The following is a 12,777-nucleotide window of genomic DNA, read 5'->3' as shown; positions in this document are numbered from 1 at the left end:
TATTCACATTATACAAAAACAAAATGCTTTTCTACTCTTCTTTCCCCTAAAAGAAATGGAACTCTGGCAGCAGCACCTTTTGAGAGCCCTCCACTGCTGGTGAATGTTTCCAGTTCATTTTGTTCAACAATGGAACAGAAATATTTGTTAGTCACTGCAGCTAAACCACTTTATAACTGGCATAATCATAATTGATAAGAAATCAATTCCTTGTGCCAGCTGCATAATTTCATTCACAATTTTACTTCATCTTTCAAGTAATCTCAAAAGCCCTCAGGCCCTCCCCGGATGCAGAAGAGAGAAAACCTCTGTAACTCTCTTTTGAGAACAACCTCAACTGCCAGTTCAATTTAACACCATGGATTTCTGTTTTTAACATCCTTGGTTTTTGGGTTCCATCACAAAGCAGGTGCTTTTACTCATAGAACAGAATTATCTCTTGCAATGCAGAACATCTAACTTGCACATCAGATTGCAGAGTAATTTTATAATTTTCTATTAAAATTTCTTTACAAATCTTTGTTTCAGATAATGCTGTGTACAAGGTGGTTATAGCCACTGGTATTTACAGGCTTTTTATCTACTCAGTGAGCTTTTTTAGTTCTACCTAAAGCTGGATTTTCCTTTCATAAACAGTTCATCACCTATCAGCTCATAGGTTTGATCTTTATCTTTTTCATACAGGCCTTGGCATCTCCTGTGGCATTTTACTATAGCGGAAGAATCTGTTTCCTTATGAAAAATATAAATTGCTTACTTGATCCTTGATTTCAGAGTTATTAATGTGCTAAGAAAGAACATTTTCAACTGAAAGTAAAGGTTTTAGGCTTCTTCAAGGATAACATCTAAACCCCCAGCATGACATGACTGTAATCCTGTCCAACAACACACACAAACCACAAGTTTCCAGTTCTCTGTTGACAGAGAACAGCCATCCACAGTGCTAAAAAAGCAGTTTCCCCATTAAGTGCCCTAACAAAGTTTTCAAACTATTCAAACACAGAGGCATAAATCAAGAAAACAAAGCTTTTGCAAGATGTTACATGTAAGTTATACTAAGAAGTTAAAGAAAACCATCTGGGCATAAAATGTAAATACAGCCAGCATAAAAAAAAAAAAATTAAGAGGAAAATAAAACCAACCATGCATTTCAAATGCCCCAAAGACAGAGCTTTCATTCTGTAAGACCACTGAAGTTTAATTCTGATCATCCAGCTCTGACAAAACAGTCATTTTTCAAAATACCAATGAGCTAGGGCACTAAAGCTTATGCAAGACGCAGCTTTTTTCAGCTTTTTGGCTGATTTAAGATATGGTCCTTCAAAGTGGGGAATTATCAGCATCTCTTCAGTGGCACCTATTAATCAAAGAAGGAGATGTATCATCATCTAAATCACCATGGAAAATATCTATCAGGATTAAATCTAAAGGGTTTGGTTCAGTTTCCTATATTGCTGAATCTTCAGTTTCTGAAGGGTAAATAAAGCACCTTGGACTTGCTTTATAGACCCAAGAGATTTTGAGTAACCCCGGGAGGAGGAAAGAGAAGAAAGTTGGAATACACTCCCAAAAACGGGAGCTTGCAGTGTTGGAAGGAGATTAGAAAAGACCTCAAAATCCTCTATCCCTGTACAGCAGCTGTCTTTCAAAGCAGTCCACAACAAACAAAGAAAAAAGTCTTTTTAAAATCAAAACCTACAACATAATGGTATAAAATGCCCGAACTCTGGATTTTTCATGCTGACTTAGTTCAGATCACTTACATAAGCAACATACTTGAGATTTGATTACATAGCTAGATTTTTTGTTTATTTATTTACTTTTAAACAGGATGCTTGCTTGGGTTTAAGTTAGCTTGGGGAAGGGGAAGTAGGAAGATTTTGAAAACAAACAAATTACTTACAAACAGACAAGCTAAAGAAATAAACCTGTAGTGCCAAAGCTCTCCCTGCCTCTCAAGGCTGGTACCTTTGGATTCCCAGCACATTCCTGAGCTCATGGAGTGTCTGGGAGGGACCAGCAGCCTGGAACCCTTGGCAGAGCCCAGCTTACAGAAGATGAGACTCAATTTATCACTGATTTCAGAGATAATTATCAAGATAGGGATTTCTGGCTTAATTTCCTGATTCAAGAAGGGAGTACGTGATCCCAATCATAAACCATCCTGTGAGCAGCAAATGATGTCTTAACAGCATTTATAGCTGAAGTTTAAAATACTCATGGAGTTTGTATAAAACAGATGTGAATTTTCAAACTAAACTAACAAACTATTTTCCTAAGAGGAAAGAAGTTGAAGCAGCAGAGGAAAGCTCTGTGTCTTCCTCTGCTTCTGAGGAATCACAGAGGGAGTGATGGTTCTCTGACAGCTAATGGATGGAGTTTCAGTTTTCCTGCTGATCTGTTTTCATTCTCTTCTTCCCAATAATTTTTTCATAGTCTGCCTTTCACACTTCTGGGAAATTCTATCTACATGTGCTTTCTTGATAGGGCTCATCTGTTTATTTAAAAAATACATGTTTTTTTTTTCCCTGCAGATATGATGTTTTATTAGTCTTATATATTGAAGTTATTGTCCCAGATGTTGCATTTACTTGGGCCTTTGACCTGAAATGTGCATCTGTTCTCAACCCATCCATAGGAGCCCTAATCTCTAACAGGCTCTGGAATCACCAATGTCTTGGGTTTTTTCTTCTCTCCTTTCCTAAACCAGCAAATGTGGAATAGCCTGGGCCATAATTTCCCTGGTTTAGTCAATCTTTTCTAAACCATCTGACCTTCAGTTTTCCAGCTGCGTAAATCTGTCTTGACCAGGAACAGTCAGAGCAGAGGAAAGTAGTAACCACTTCTTATGCACATGCAGTGGATCAAACAATCACATCCTTCTCTTTTGGCCTTTTAAGTTGATGCTACAAATCAAACATTAAAATAAAATAAAAATAAAATAGCTCCATGTCATTTTCAGGGAGGCCAAATGCTCATAGAGTATGTCCTTTAGCTCCAAAAAGCATATACTGAAAAGTTTGTCATAGAACCATTGTGTGGAGTAATGGTGACTGTCAGGAAGGCAAGAACAACGAAATAAAATAGCCAATAAAGTTTTTCACTGAAAACTGGCAACTAAGTCTGAATTTTATTAGAAAACCTCAGGCTCAGAGCAGAATTTTCTTCATAGAAATAAAACATGCCCCTTTAATTACAGCTTAACATGTTCCTGCCAAGGCACTGCTGTGAAACACAGGCTGGGAGCACAATGGAGGCTTCCAGCGCCTGGTGTGGCATTGCCTTGAGTGGTGATGGACTGGAAAGATGCAGTTCTTCACAGTGTGAACTGTGACCCAGCCTCCTCATGAATGGCAGTCTCAGACATTCTGAAATCACAGGAACTGTTTGTCTGACCAAAAAAAAAAAAAAAAAAATCTCTCCAGAACATCAGGAAAACAACTTTTAGTTTTTGGCAAAACAGACACAAGTCCCAGTGGCCCAGTGCCACAGTGCCAGAACTCTGCAGAGTGAGAGTAGAAGAAATGCATTAATTAACTCAGCGTTCAACCCCTTCCCTCAAACCCATGAAAAATGGCTTCTGTAGTAAATAATCATGGAGGGTTTACCACATATGAGAAGAGTACTGAGTTTAAACAGTGTCATGCCCTTTATCCCACTGCGAACTGCAGTATCTGGACATTTGGCACAGCTGCTGTCCTTGTGTACTCTCACAGTTTGGTAACAGGAACCACAATCTCAATACCCCTGAGAACTGTAAATTTGTTACTTTATTTCTGTTGCTGCCTCATAACTTCTCCTTGATCTTGCTTTCTCTACTTATTTTACTGGCAGTAAAACTCAGTAGATTAACAATGCTATTAATACTTTACTTTCTCTGCCAGATCTTCTTGGGTGGCCAGTTTCCAGCTGTGTAACAATCTTTGCTTGCTTACATCTTCTTGTTCTCAATTCCACTGTTTTTACCTTTTTTTATTGTATTCTGCAAATTTTTAGGCTTCAGTGCATTTTCAGAACTCAAGATAGAAACTGTTTGAAAGCAGTGGTTACAATTCATTAACAACACATGCATCTTTTCTCAGAGTAACTAAAAGCAAATTAAACTTACCTGAATGACATTCTAGCTGGTCACACATCTACGAGATTTAGTGGAAAAGCTGATAATCATGATGTAATTCAGATTTTATGCTTATTTCACTGGAACTTATAATATTCTTCATTGCTTTTTGCAGCTACCTTGTAGTCAGTGATTTTCTGCCTGTCACTATTATGGCAGTGATGGACATATAAGATCCTTGCCTGCAGATTCTGACTGATCACAAAGTGAATGCAAGTCCTGTGTCCTCTTCAGCTATTTGTCATTATAGAGTCACTACCAGTCTGATTTTAATTCATACACACATTAAGTTAAACTTTGCTGGCAAATTTACAAATATCAAAAGCAGAAACTCTGACTCCTACTCCTCTATTCCCTGACTGAGAAAAGATAAAACGGTAAAAGGAAAAATGTCAAAACAATAATAAATTACCCCAGAGCCAGGGATAATAAATTACATTATGGCCTTTCTAATGTGTGAAATGCTGTTACTCAAAATTGGAAAGGCATGGAAACAATTGCACTTCAGAGTGAGAGAAGTATGATCGCAGCTCTTTTGTTCCAGTTCAAACAGCACACAGGACCCTTGCAAGCAGCTGTGGTGCACTGTGCCTCCTTAGGTCAGCAAGGTATGTCCAGGCTCCAGAGAACAGCTTGAAGCATCATTGTTTCTTTGGAAGTGAGAGTCAATAAAAATACTGACAAAGGAATGCAGCCAGGCTCTTGGAGTTGTACAAATTCCAGTCCTCCTTCATCCCCTCCCTCATCAAGTCCTTCAAAGAATGAAACAGCTTTTTGAACTTGCCTTTTTTTTTTTTTTAATTTGCCTCAATATTCTTTTCGATGCTTGCCACAATGTATTTTCTAAAATATATGAAAAGTAACATTGTAATAAGAAGTTATCCCAGACTCTCTATTTTCTCCAAGCCTGTAACAACACAACCATGGCTTGACAATGTTTGCAGCTGAAGAATTTTCATCAGGGAAACATCAGAGTACCTGGGAAGCTCAAATGACAGGCAACCACTCCAAACAGCCTCGTGCCTGCTTAACTCTTTGCTTTAAACAAGCACTCAGAAGCAAAAACCAGAAGCAAAACCCCATCCATGCTTCTGGAGGGATGAACTTTACCCTTGGCCAGAGATTAACATCTCATTTTCTTCCTTCACCAGATTTCTTTCTTTCTTTTCTCTACATCCCCTACTAATGTCCTTTTGTATCTTTTTACTTTTTGTTTATTCCTCCTCCTGTTTGCTTCTGTTGTCTTTATAATAGAAAATATACTTCTGTGAAAAGTGAGTTAATTTGCTTTCTCTTTTCCCCATCCTTTGTCTATTGTTTTTCCTCATTATCTTTCCCATTTCCTCACAAAATACCCCTGTCCTATTTTGGCTGATGCCCTGGTATTCCTCCCTAGGAGCTCATGGAGAACACTCTTTTGGCACCCACTCTTTCCTTCTAATCTGATTTACTGAAACTTGCTCTGCCAACCCTGATAAGGGAGGTTGAAATGCAGTTGTGGAAGTGTAAGCAGCTCCATCAGCTGCATTTAGAACTTCCATGCAGGTTGTATGGTAAGTTACTGTCCCTCTACCTCTCTTACCCTGATGTTTCAGCCACACAGGAGGTTGCTCACGTACTTAAATGTAAGAAACGTACAGAAATCCTGCCATGCCTGAAGTTCTGCACTGCTGTTATTCCCAGGCTTGTGTTCTTAAGCTGGATGTGAGGTCAAGACCCTCCACAATAAGTACAACCATGTCAATGAGAACAGATAAATAGATTCAGAATTCCCATGATACGTTAGGTTTATGTTCATCTCGTAACTCCCTGTGTTTACTTTGCAGCCCTCTGCCTCTTCTGGAAAGGGCTGCTCCTTTTGAACCATCAAGGAAGATGCTGTCAACTCTTGTCCTTCCAATGAACCAGACTAAACAAGACATTGCCACAGACATGAATTTCATAACTGGGGCAGCTTTGGATATCTGTGCCATCTGGTATTTACCAACAGCACCTCCAGCTGGGAACAGCTTGGTAACCTGGATCTGCCTGCAATCACCCCTTTGCCATAAGACATGCTGGGTCTGTAATCACACCTCAGTGGAATTTTAGAATGCACAAAGCCAGCTGTGCACCCTGAGCACTGCAGGAAGGGCTGGAACACTGCACAGGCACCTTGGCAATGCCATGAGCTTCCTTAACCTCCCTTGGTCAAACCTGCCCTGGCCCCAGGCCACACAACCTGCACACGAGGTCTGCAGGTGTCACCCGGGCTTCACTCAGCCCTGAGCCCCCAGCCAGCCTCTCCAGGGCTGCAGTGATGTGACCTGCTCAGCTCTGCACCAAACTGGAATAACCCCAGAGGGCTGACAGCACTCACTACATTGATGCCCAACTTGGCCTTGTCTCTGCGTTCAGACATTTGTGTGATTTCATCCCAACAAATCTGAGGAATTATAATATCATGCCATTGCAAAATGTAATTTATTCACAAAAATAGGTTCAGGAACTAAAGGTTCAGGTTCAATCAAAGCTTATCAACAAAGCAAGCTGCTCTCAGAGGGCTAGGTGTGAGCAGCACTAGCAGTTTGTCATGTCACACTGTTTAAATAATACAAGTTCATTTTTCATTTTATTTTCCCTTTACTAGTTCATACAGGCAGACACTTGTTTATTTCTCTCTGAAAGTCTTTTCTTAGTGAGAGATAAGTTACTTGGGGAGAGGAAAGGTTATATATTCAAACATGGTGTCAAGGTTGTTGCTAAACTGATGAGTCTCAGCTGTGGATCCTTCCAAAAAAGAAATGGTCAGACCTGTATTTGTCTTTAAAACTGGATTTACCAAGAAGTTGCAATAAGGAGTCATTAACTTCATTAGTAGCTGGAAACTGCTGCAGAAGTTTTCTTTATTATACAAGGCAGCATCAGAAACATTAATCTCTTACAAATGTTCTTAAGTACAAATTTGAAGAGGAGATTTACTACAGAATAAAGGTGGTTATGACCAGCCTGTTTGGTTTTTACATAGGTGAATAAATTATTATCACACAATATTCTGACTGCTGTACATTAACAGTCTGGTCCACCTGGGCACATCATATACAATAAATCAGGTTTTTGCCATCAATGTGCACATTTTTTGCACCACATATTACATTAAGCTTTGCTTTACAATAAATCAGGTTTTTGCCATCAATGTGCACATTTTTTGCACCACATATTACATTAAGCTTTGCTCCAGACTGCCCTTATTATGTAACAAGACTGGCTGTTAGAAAACACCTGTCTCACCTATGGATTTGTAAATAGATATTCCTGTCTATCAGGGCTCTAACACAGGGAATTTTTAATACTTGCAGTCACCTGCAGGTCACATCACAGAGCCACAGCAAGAGAAAAACCCCAAAAGTGCTTAACCAGGCAAAAAGGAATCAGCAGAACCCAGAGAGGCCAAGCTTTTCTGCAAAATCTGTGCCTTTAATTAAAAGCCAGCAGATGTTGTAAAGCTCTTCACAGCCAGAAGAGCTATGAACCACATGATTTGCAGAACAAGCTTTAGGCTTTTATTCCACCCAAGCTGCTGCATCTCTGCTCAAAAAGAGCTGTAAAAAGTGCCCCAGTACCCCCCACTGCTGTTCCAGGAGCTCCCAGGGCACAGCAGTGGCACTGGCCAACACTCACCTCTCCAGCAGCCCAGGGCACCCTTCCTGCAGGCTCTGCTCCAGGCAGGACAGTGGATTCAGGGCTTTTGGTCCTTTGGCTTTCCAACAAATGCAAAAAAAGCCTCTTCAAAGGCATCCAGGCAGGCTCCAGCTCCAGGAACGGGAGCTCCCAAGGAGGAGCTGTCAGAGAAGCACATGGATCTCACTTTTTGTATAATAACCTGAGGGTCAGCCATAGCTCTGGGGACATCCCCACTCTCAAGCCCCCTTCCTGCAGCTTATCTTTACACCTCCCTCTCCTCCCAGGACTGCAGACTCCCCCAGCCACTCACACTACAAATGATTGACCACAAGTTTCCTATCAGTCTGCTGAGGAAGGAAAACCAGGCCAGACCCAAACCCTTATACATGCACACCACTCCCTCCCTCTCCACACCACCCTCCAGACTGGCTTCTGCCCAAAATGATTTGTTTTGGTGCTTGAGTTTTCTTCCCCGCCATTGCACCTCCAAAAACAAGCTGTCCCTCCCAAGCCCTTGCTCATTTTTAAATGTGTGAAGTTCTTTTGGCAAGACAACCACATCAGTTTTTCACCTCCAGCTTCTTATTTGCTGGCAGCTCTCTGTCCATTCTTTACAAACACTGGAAGTGTTCAGATTGATCACATTTTGATATGTAATTCTCTTCGTTCAGTAACATGCCCAAACATGAATAAATGTGAAGGAAAAGAACTGCTTCACATAATAATTATGGAAAATTCTCTTCCTGTCAAATCCTATTATTTTCACAAAGACAGAGATTGTTTGGATCAAGGAAGGGAGGTCAGGTTCAGATCCTGGGGAGAGTGGTGTGTAGTGATAATAACACTTAGGATTTCTGCAGCATTCCTTATCCACAGATCTGAGCCCTGTCTCCAGTACATTACAACAGCAGGATATGTTATCTTATGCAAACTCCTTCCTAAATTTCACAATAGCTGTAACAAGCAGGAATCATTAAATTAGTGTGGCTGAAAAACAGCCACAGAGCTCCTTCTTTGCTTTGCTTTTATCTAAATAAAGTGAAGCACTCAGAGCTGAGGCATTAGTCTTCTTCACTGTTTACCAAGAATCTACATTACTCTTAATGATATATAAATACTAAAAGTAATAAAAAAAAAAGGGGAAAACAGAAAGGAGTATCCAAACTCTCCTCCTTTAAGCAAGTTACCCAGTTGCAACCCCTACAAATGCTCAGTTGCCCTTTTACTACATCTGGTTCAAAGGCCACTAAAAATGGGATTCTTTGCACTGACATCAAAGGGCTCTGAATGGGACTGTCTGAAACACGAGGGGAGACAAGATTAACTTCAGCTTTCTGCCTATAGAACTCCAGCAAAAAGTAACAAATATTAATCAGAAGATAAGGTTTTCTTGAGAACCTACTGATTTCAGCACATTTTTCCAACATCAGCTACCACTATGAAGTTGCTTGCTTTGTGAGAGTGGTGCAGAGTGTGCTACTAAACAGAGTTTGCAGCTTAATATGACCTTTTTTTTCAATAACACTAAAGAACACAGTGACTAATAGGAAGCAAGAGGGTGGGAAAAGAGGTATGAATAGTTTATAAAGCATTAGATTGGTTGTCTTTATTTAGGACCATATCTGTATTGATCAGGCTTTCCTCCTGGCCTGCTGTGGAGCTGTAAGAACAGGCATCAGTGCCAAAAAATCCTGCACTGCTGCTGAAACCTTACCCTACCTTTTAACTACAGGCTTTATTACTCGTGTAAATACATCCTAGGAACTCAGCTTTTAACGTGGTTTCTCTCAGTAACCGACTTTACTTAAACACATCTGGAACTTCTTTGTAAGTCACAACTGCTTTGTGTAGTCACCTGTATGATGAAGGTTAAATGCTGTGGAATTACTGCTGGGGGCTCTGATTGCCCCACAATCACAGGAGTGGATGTATAAAGCAGGGATACAAGGGGCAGAGGAGTCCTAAACAAACCCAAGATTATGTTCCTAATTGAAATGGCAGCCCAGGGTTTTCGCATATAAAATCTGGAATCTGAGCTTACTTGCCTTAACATCATCTGTTTCAGCTGCTCCACATTCCAGGACTCCTTCAGCCTTGACCTCATCCCTGAGATTATTCTCCCTTCAGTCAATTAGAAGTTCTCAAATATACAATATTTATACCCAGCAATGAGGCAGATCTGCTGATTGTCTTTCTTCAGCTGCCTGGGTGGCCCTAAGAATGAGGAAGTGTCCCAGGACTGGGGAATTCCCATTGTCTGAGCCGGGCTCAGCACTGCCAGGGCTGCACAAGGGCAGGAGGGGATGTGGTGGAATTGGGAAGATTGAAGGTATAAAGAGAAGGATTAATTCTACACATTTTGTCCATGGCCCTCAAGATTTATGCAAAGTACCCATCCACCCTAAAGGTCTTGAAACTGGAAAAGAAAAAAAAAAATCTATGGAGTAAAACAACTTTAAATTAAAAGCTGAAAAACACTGTGAATTAGATCTGTTGGCTTCCAATCTCTGCCTGCTACCTCCAAGGCTACTACTGGTTTTACTGGTTTTTTTTTTTCTTTTTCTTTTTCTTTTTCTTTTTTTTTTTTTTTTACTAAATGAAAACATAATCATTAAATAGATTTACAAAACTATTTTGCATCATATATAAATATCACTGACAATCATATCCAGATAACTTTTATTTCTTATCCCAAATCAAAAGAGACCCTGGATTTTAAAAATTTATTTGTTGCTATTTCCTTAATCATGTTTCTTGTTTAGAGAGTGTTTTATTTATGAAAAAAAAAAAAGTTCCCAAGTCATTAGGTAATACATGACCCAAACAACTTGATAATCAATGAAAATGAGAATCAGGCCTACAGTACCAGAAGTATTAATTCCTTTGATGAGAGTATCTTTCTTCCTGTAGAGTCTATGTCTTATCTTCTTCTAAAGCTTACATTAGGTCATTTGGCCAAACCCTTGCCCTTAATTTCTGAACTCTGGTAGCTGATTTAAGAATATATTTTATTACTCCTTTTGTTTGCACAGCAGTGGGTGCTGATATGGTCTCCCCTGGCTCTTCAGAGATTAAAGCACACGGAAGAAAAGGTAGAACAATGTAGAAGATGCCTTCAAAATTTCATGTAGAAAACACAATAATTTTTTGAAAAATATTGTTAAATCAGTTCACACACAACACAGTTTTTTGTTTTGTCATGACATATCTATATGTATGATAAATATTATATATTTCTCATTTCTATGATAAATTTGCATTATTATAATAAAAATTAGTAATAGTTGCAATAAGGAAAATGAAATTAATGAATCAGAATTTAGACTGATGTAATTGTTATTTATAATACCTGCAACATGTAACCAGTACTTCCTACTCTCTCAGTGTTCTGTTAAACAGTAACTGCACAATAAATCTTCTTTTTCTTTTCCCGATAAGTTAAAACACAATCATAAGCATTTGCCAAAATCAATCCTGTATCCAACAGCATGAGAGTACAATATCTAGAACTTCCTGATCTGAAGCAATTTTTTTTCTAGATATATAACAAATTGAAATAACTTCAAACCAATTCCTTTTTTCAGAGATGTTTTGTCATAATATTTTTCAAAACAGAGCACCCATAGGACTGTGAGGCTGAACTGTAACTCTGTAATTCTGCTGATGCTTGGGGAGCTTGACTTGAACACACACAGACCCTCCCTAACCCAGCAAAACAAAGGGTACAAACATTCAGGTCACTGCAGTTCCTCATCTCTCAAGGTGAGTAAGCATTTTTTTCCCAGTTTGAGCATGAACTTCAATATACTGTTAAATTCAGTAATTTACAGGGGTTCTGTAGTAATGTACAGGTCAGTAGTTTACAGGTTCCCCCCTGTATTAATTACGAGAACATCTTGTCATTTGCACAAACAGGGTGAAATAAAAGCAATTTAAATTTCCACAGAGAGCTGTGGGCTTGCTTGAGGCTATTGCCCTGCCTGGTGACCACCGTGCTTTTGTGAGCAGCTGGGAACATGGTCCACTCCAACCTCTCAATCTTCAGGCACTGACAAAAGGCAAGGCTTGACAAGCTGACAAAACATGACATCTTAATGAGGTTTCTTTGCAAGTGTTACTGGACAGTCCACACCAGAAGCTGGAGTCGGGGGCAGGGCTGGAGAAGAATGTGAGGTTGCAGAGAACAGTGTTCCTCACTTGGACAACTCCTGGGTGATCTTCCAACCAGTTTCTTACAGATTTTAGTGGACATGTTAAATTGGCATGATACACAGAAGAAATTTTGGCTACAGCTCTGTTAGTACTGAAACATTCTTAAATGAAACACTTTGATTTAAAATATCCACAATTAAGTTTGCAGCCTGTCTCCATGTGCTCTCTCTAACATGTGTTTCCCTAAACAGGATATACTGCACATACTACTGTAAGAAAAGATACAGCCAATTATCTTAAACCCTTACCTATTATCACTTAATAACTGATATTATGATAGAAAATGGGGCCACAAGCTGGAGTGCTCTTCTAGGCCCAGCTATCAGGTATTTTACACAATATGAAATTTGTCTTAAGTGTTGCACTTTAGGTGGCTTTGCCTGCAAAGAGGTGCTCATAGGTAAGTAGGGAAAAGAAAGTATGAATAAATTGGTGACTTAATTTCACCCAGAGAAATCGGTAGGAGAGTCTTGGGGGTGGGGAAAGAGAAAAAAAAACCCCAAGCAACACTCAAACCTGTAGCCCAGCTTTGACACAAAAAGCTGCGTTTTTATTACACAAGCGATTCCTCCTGGAATCAGACACGGAGCAAGAGGATCAGGTAATTTCAAAGCCATGAACCGGAGCAGCAGGAGCAGCCCAGCGGGCTGTGGCTCCCCCGGCGCTGCCGGGAGGATGTGCTGCCCCAGCCCGGCCGTTACCTGCCGGGGCAGCGGGGGCGGTGCGGGGCCGTGCCCGCCCCCGGCCCGCGCCCCGGGGGAGGCCGGCAGCTGTCGGCGGGTGGG

The sequence above is a fragment of the Pyrgilauda ruficollis genome, unplaced genomic scaffold (genome assembly GCF_017590135.1).
Source record: "Pyrgilauda ruficollis isolate IOZ18807 unplaced genomic scaffold, ASM1759013v1 scaffold45, whole genome shotgun sequence".
NCBI lineage: Eukaryota > Metazoa > Chordata > Aves > Passeriformes > Passeridae > Pyrgilauda > Pyrgilauda ruficollis.
This window is presented reverse-complemented; position numbering follows the sequence as displayed.